Source organism: Apodemus sylvaticus, chromosome 11, assembly GCF_947179515.1.
Source record: "Apodemus sylvaticus chromosome 11, mApoSyl1.1, whole genome shotgun sequence".
Classification (NCBI taxonomy): domain Eukaryota; kingdom Metazoa; phylum Chordata; class Mammalia; order Rodentia; family Muridae; genus Apodemus; species Apodemus sylvaticus.
The window spans coordinates 89,049,880-89,055,793 of NC_067482.1; positions in this window are offsets into that span (position 1 = coordinate 89,049,880).

A 5,914-nucleotide genomic window follows, 5' to 3' on the forward strand; every position below is an offset into this window, starting at 1 on the left:
ATTACATTGAGTGCTCCAGCACATAACTCAGGAATGCTCCTGACTGAAGAAGGGGTGATGTTAATCCTATTACAAATGTTGTGCAGCATTTCAAGTAAGGAAAACAGATGGCTATTTCAACTCTATCTGCTATTTTTCATCCTGCACTGTGAGGGTTCATACCTAGACTGAATATCTCCTTTAATATTCTCCCAGACAAGCAGTGAGGATTGTCAGACATAGACCTAGGTGTGTGCCATTTGAGAAATCTAAAGACTGCAGCTAAAAGATTCTCAAGTAAAACAGATTTTTTTAATTTTTGTGACTATTTTGCCTGAGTCTGTCACACTCACTCTGTATATGTGTGTGTCAGAGAGAGAGAGAGATGGGGGGGGAGAGATTAAGTTGTTTTTTTTTTTTAACTCAAACATTCTACACAGAATTTGAGACTATATGAAACCAGTTTTAAGGCATTGAACTGGAATATCAATGGTCAAGAGTATATTGATGATTTTTAAATTTGTAATCCTTTGGGTTTTTACAAATTTTATTTATTTATAGGTACTTCCACTATGCCTCTCTTTTTATAATTGAACCACACACAAAGCAGCTATGCATAGACAGTATTTGTCATGATGGGGGAAGGATGACAAAAAGTCTCAGGTTGGGGGGAGTTCTACCTAAACATAAACTGTGAGAGGGATTCTGTACAGTTATTATTCCTATCAAGGGTATAATTATTAATCTAGCAGGTACCTTTGCAGCATAATCTCTTACATAATTATAGCTTTTAAACAAGTTTTCTTTTGTTGTTGTTGTTGGCACTATACAAATAGATTGTGAAATCAATATAATTTTCACTAATCACAGTTAAATTATTTAAAGAGAATAAATTCCTTAAGACAATTCAAGTAACAGATGGATTTAACTTACTATAGAGTTAAAACTGAAACTGAAAATGCTCCGGTAGAATAGCATTATAGCAATAGAAAAGAATGTTAGCCTAACAAAAGTTGTTTTAGAATAGAACTACATAATTGATTTTGAAAGTTATGTTTTATGAAGGCAATAAGCTCTCATGTAAAAATATTAACATTCTGTTATATCTATAACCAATACTTTCCAAATTAGGATACAAAATGCTACATTCATAAATTACAACAATTCACAACACGGTCTTGGTGGCACACATCTTGTAATTCCAGCAGCATTTCAGAAGGGCATGTATTTGAGGTGAATTGGAACTAAAAAGAACATGAATCAAAGCAATATGAGCACAGGATATTGTGGCACACCTCTTTAACCCCAGCACTTGTGAAACTGGAGCACATGTCCTGAAGCCTAACCTGAGTTGCTTACCTATATTTAAAATTTATATAATTTGAGGAATAGGAAATACTGAATTCCAGGCTAGCCTGGATTACAATATAAGACCTTGTCTCAAAATCGAAAATTAACCCAGAAAAGAAGTAAGCCATTCCTCCAGAAACAACCAAGAATTTCCAAATAGGAATAATTGAAATAAAAAACATAATAGAAAAGTAATCGTAATAATCAGAAATTTTTGTTAGACTACCAAAAATGTTTTTATGCTTTATACCCATTCTTTGTAACAATAGTTAGGTTCACAGTGAAGACTGAATTCTTTGCATAAATAAAAAGAATGTGGAACTGCATTGATCCTCTATGAGTGACCTGTATGCATTTTTAGCGTGGAAGTGTATGTGCTTTTCTCTCTCTCTCTCTCTCTCTCTCTCTCTCTCTCTCTCTCTCTCTCTCTGTGTGTGTGTGTGTGTGTGTGTGTGCGTGTGCGTGTGCGTGTGTGTGTGTGTGTGTGTGTGTGCATACAGAGAGAGAGAGAGAGAGAGAGAGAGAGAGAGAGAGAGAGAGAGAGAGAGCAGGTCACCGTTGTGGGAACAGGGATTAAAGAGGTTTTGATGTCTACTTTTCTCCTATGGTGAAATACAGACTATGCTTATCTACCTTTCCTGAACATCAGTAAATGTGAAGCTTATAGTTATACAACTGTTTGACATTTCTTTATTTAATTATTCAAGAAAATAATTTGCAGTAAAGTCTTACTATTAAGTTATGAAGAGTAACCCCTAGATTTGTCTATTTCAACTTTTTAAGGACTGAATAATATTTAATTCTACAAATGAACCACATTGTTTTTATAACTTATCCATTGAAAGATATCTAGGTTATATCCAATTACTAGTCATTATGAATACAACAGCCAAGAATAGGATTAGGCAAATGTTTCTGTTATAACATGAAGCAAGGGTTTGGGGAAATATGTTGGTTCTTGAGGTAGATCTGTTCCCAGTTTCTTACGGAATAACATCATAATTTTCATAGTGACTCTAAACTTTACTTTTCCACCAGCAATGAATAAATGTTCTTTTCACACATCCTTGCTGATATGTCATACTGTTTATTTTGGTGATCTTAGCCATTCTGACTATTGTAATACAAAATTTCAATGTAGTTTTGATTTGTTTTTTCCTGTTGACTAAAGATGTAGATCATTGTTTAAGTATTTCTAGACCATTTTATGTTTTATCTTTTGAGAAATTACTGTTTGTTTCTGCAAACCATGTTTAACAATAGCCATGTTTTAACTTGGCTATCGGGGTTTTGGTTGTTTTGTTTTTGGTTTTTTTTTCTTATTATTCTTTACATATTTCAAGTATTAACTTCTATTGGATATATAGTTGGTAAAACTCTATTACCAAATGATGTCCTCTTCCATTCAGAAGGTTTCAGATTTATGAGGATCCATTTACTAATTTTGGTATTAGTGTCTGTGATGTTCGTGTCCTCTTCAGAATGTTTTCTTCCCATGCCAATGAGTTCATAATTGGTTGATACTTTTCTTTACACTACAGCAAAGTTACCCGGCCGTATGTTAAGAGTTTTTGATCCAACTGAAGTTGAGGTTTGTGCCAGTGATAAATGTTCTACATACAGCCACCCAATTTGACGAAAACCATTTGTTGCACATAATATATTTTCTCTAGTGTATTATTGGATTTTTCTCAAAAAATGTATCCATAGTTTTCACAAACTCTTATTTCATCCCTACTGATAAAAGTGCTTTATTTTATATCAACAACAAGCTATTTTAATTACCATAGCTCTGAGGTCCACTGTGAGGTCAGGGATTGTGATGCTTCCAGCAGGTTTTTTATTATTCAGAACATTTTTAGCTAGCCTGGGTTTATGCACTTCAATATAAAGTTGAAAGTTACTGGTTTCAATTTCTGTGAAAAATTGCTCTGGAATTTTCATGGAAGTTTACTGAATCTGTAGATTGCTTTTGTTAAGATGGTCCATTTCACAGTATGCATCTTACTAATCCCTGAGTATGAGAGAGAGATCTTTTGATTTTTTTGTGTTTTCTTTAATTTCTTTCTCAACATCTGAAAAGATTTTTAATTATATAATTCTTTAACTTGATTGTTGGAGTACCACTAGATAATTTATTCTTTTTTCATCAATCATGAAAGTAATGTTTCCATGATTTCATTCATATTGTTGAGACTCGGACCTTGGGCAAAGAAAGGGCTGAAGCACATATTTAACATTCAAAATTGGACCAGAATTCCAGATTCTGCCAGTCCCTGTCTGATACTGGGCAAGGCTGTCATTCTCCATCCTCTGCCCTGAACTTTTCAACCAAGAAACTGGGGCTTCCCCTCTACCAGAAGCTCTTCCCTATATTATCTAGACATTTTTGGTCTCTTGATCCTCTGAATTTTCTCTCTCCCTGCAGGGGCATGTGCTTTCTTTCTTTTTCTTTTTCTTTTCTTTCTTTTCTTTTTTTTAAATGCCTGGCCATTTTTTAATTGGATATCTTATTTACATCTAAAATGTTATCTCCTTTCCCCATTCCCTCCCCCCAGAAACCTATCTTCCCTCCTTGTGCTTCAATACGGGTATGCCCCTCACACACACACCCACCCACTCCTGCCTCCCAGCCCTCACATATCATCACACTGGTGCATTGAGCCTTCACAGAGGACCAAGGGCCTCTTCTCCCCTTGATGCCAGACAAGGCCATCTTCTGCTACATATGTGGCTGGAGCCATGGATCTCTCCATGTGTACTCCTTGGTTGGTGGTTTAGACTCTGAGAGTTCTGGTGGGTTGATATTGTTGTTCTTCATATGGGGTTGTAAACTCCTTCAGCTCCTTTAGTCCTTTTTCTAACTCCTCCATTGGGGACCCCCATGATCAGTTCAATGGTTGGCTATGAGTGTCTGCCTCTGTATATGTTGGGCTCTGGCATGGTCTCTCAGGAGACAGCTAGGTCAGGCTCCTATCAGCAAACACTTCTTGGCATCCACAATAGTGCTTGGGTTTGGTCACTATACAAGGGATGGATCCCCAGGTGGGGCAGTCTCTGGATGGTCTTTCTTTCAGGCTCCACACTTTGTCTCTGTATTTGCTCCTGTGAGTATTTTGTTATCCCTTCTAAGAAGAACTGAAGCACCCATTTAATTTTGTCTTCCCCTCTGTCTCCTGTCTACTTTTCTATTTGCCTCCCTGAGAAACCAGCCCAAGGATGGCTTCCCAATAAACCTACCATAATATTCTTTCATTTGGCATGAATTGGCTAATTTCACCCACAGAGAATAACTTATGTTTGTGCTATATCTGTAGGAAGGATAGTAATTTTTATGGGTCAATTTTATATTGTGCTACTTAATTGCATGTTTTGTTAACTGTAGGAAATTTTGGTGGAGTTTAGGTCCTTTATGCATGAAACCACTTTATCTTCAATTAAAGATACATTGAATTCTTCCTTTCCTATTTGTGTCTCCTTGGTCTCCTTCACATGTCTTATTGTACCAGCAAAGACAAGTACTATATTTCATATGTATGGAAAGAGTTGGCATCCTTGAATAAAGATTATAGATATATATTTGTGCAGATAATCTATCTTTAACAAGAGTTGGGTCTTAAGGTTAACCACTACCATGAGTTGGAGATCAATATGTAAATTTAGGGGTAGAAATATTTCTTTGTTGAACTTGGGTACCCTTGTGTTTGGTTCTTAAATATTTAGAATTATATTTTCCTCTGGTTGGATTTTTTTTCTTTGATGAGTATGTAGTATTCTTCCCTTTCTCTTATGTGTTTTTGGTTGAATTTTTTATCAGTTATTAAAATGGCTGCACCTGCTTGAATTATAGGTCTACTTGATCAGAATAAGTTTCTCTTTCCTTTATGATGAGATTAAGTTTATCCTTGATACTACTGTCTATTTCTTGGATTCAGAAGAAATATAGATTCTATTTTTAATATACTATGTTATTCTCTTTCTATTGGACAATTTAGCTCATTAATATTTTGAGAGTTAGTATTGATTAGCCTTTATTGACTCCTGCTATTTTGTTGTTACAGTCATGTATTCTTCTTTTCTTTTCATTTATTATTTTGGAAGTTATTCTTCTTTGTGTCTTATTAGGTGGAATAAGAAGGAAGCACTTCCTAATAATACTTTCTTTAGTACTGAATTGATACTAAGAAATTGCTTAAATTTTGTTATATTACAGAATATTTTCTTTCTCCATCATTATCATTGAATAGTATATGTGTGTGTATATATACATGTGTGTGTGTGTGTGTGTGTGTGTGTGTTTGTGTGTGTCTGTGTTCGTATTACACTGGGATGGAAGCTGAGTTCTCTCAATATTTATAAAACATCCTTCTATACAACATGCCTTGATCCTTCTATCTTCCAAAGTGTCTACTGATAATTCTAGTGTTATTCATTAGAATATCTTTATTCATGACTTGATCTATTTCCCTTCTAATTTTTCATATCCTTTCTTTTCTATTTTTATTATTATGTGTTGCAGGAAATTTCTTTGTGGTATTTTGCATGCTTCTTGTGAATTGATAGATACCACTTTATTTATAAAGTG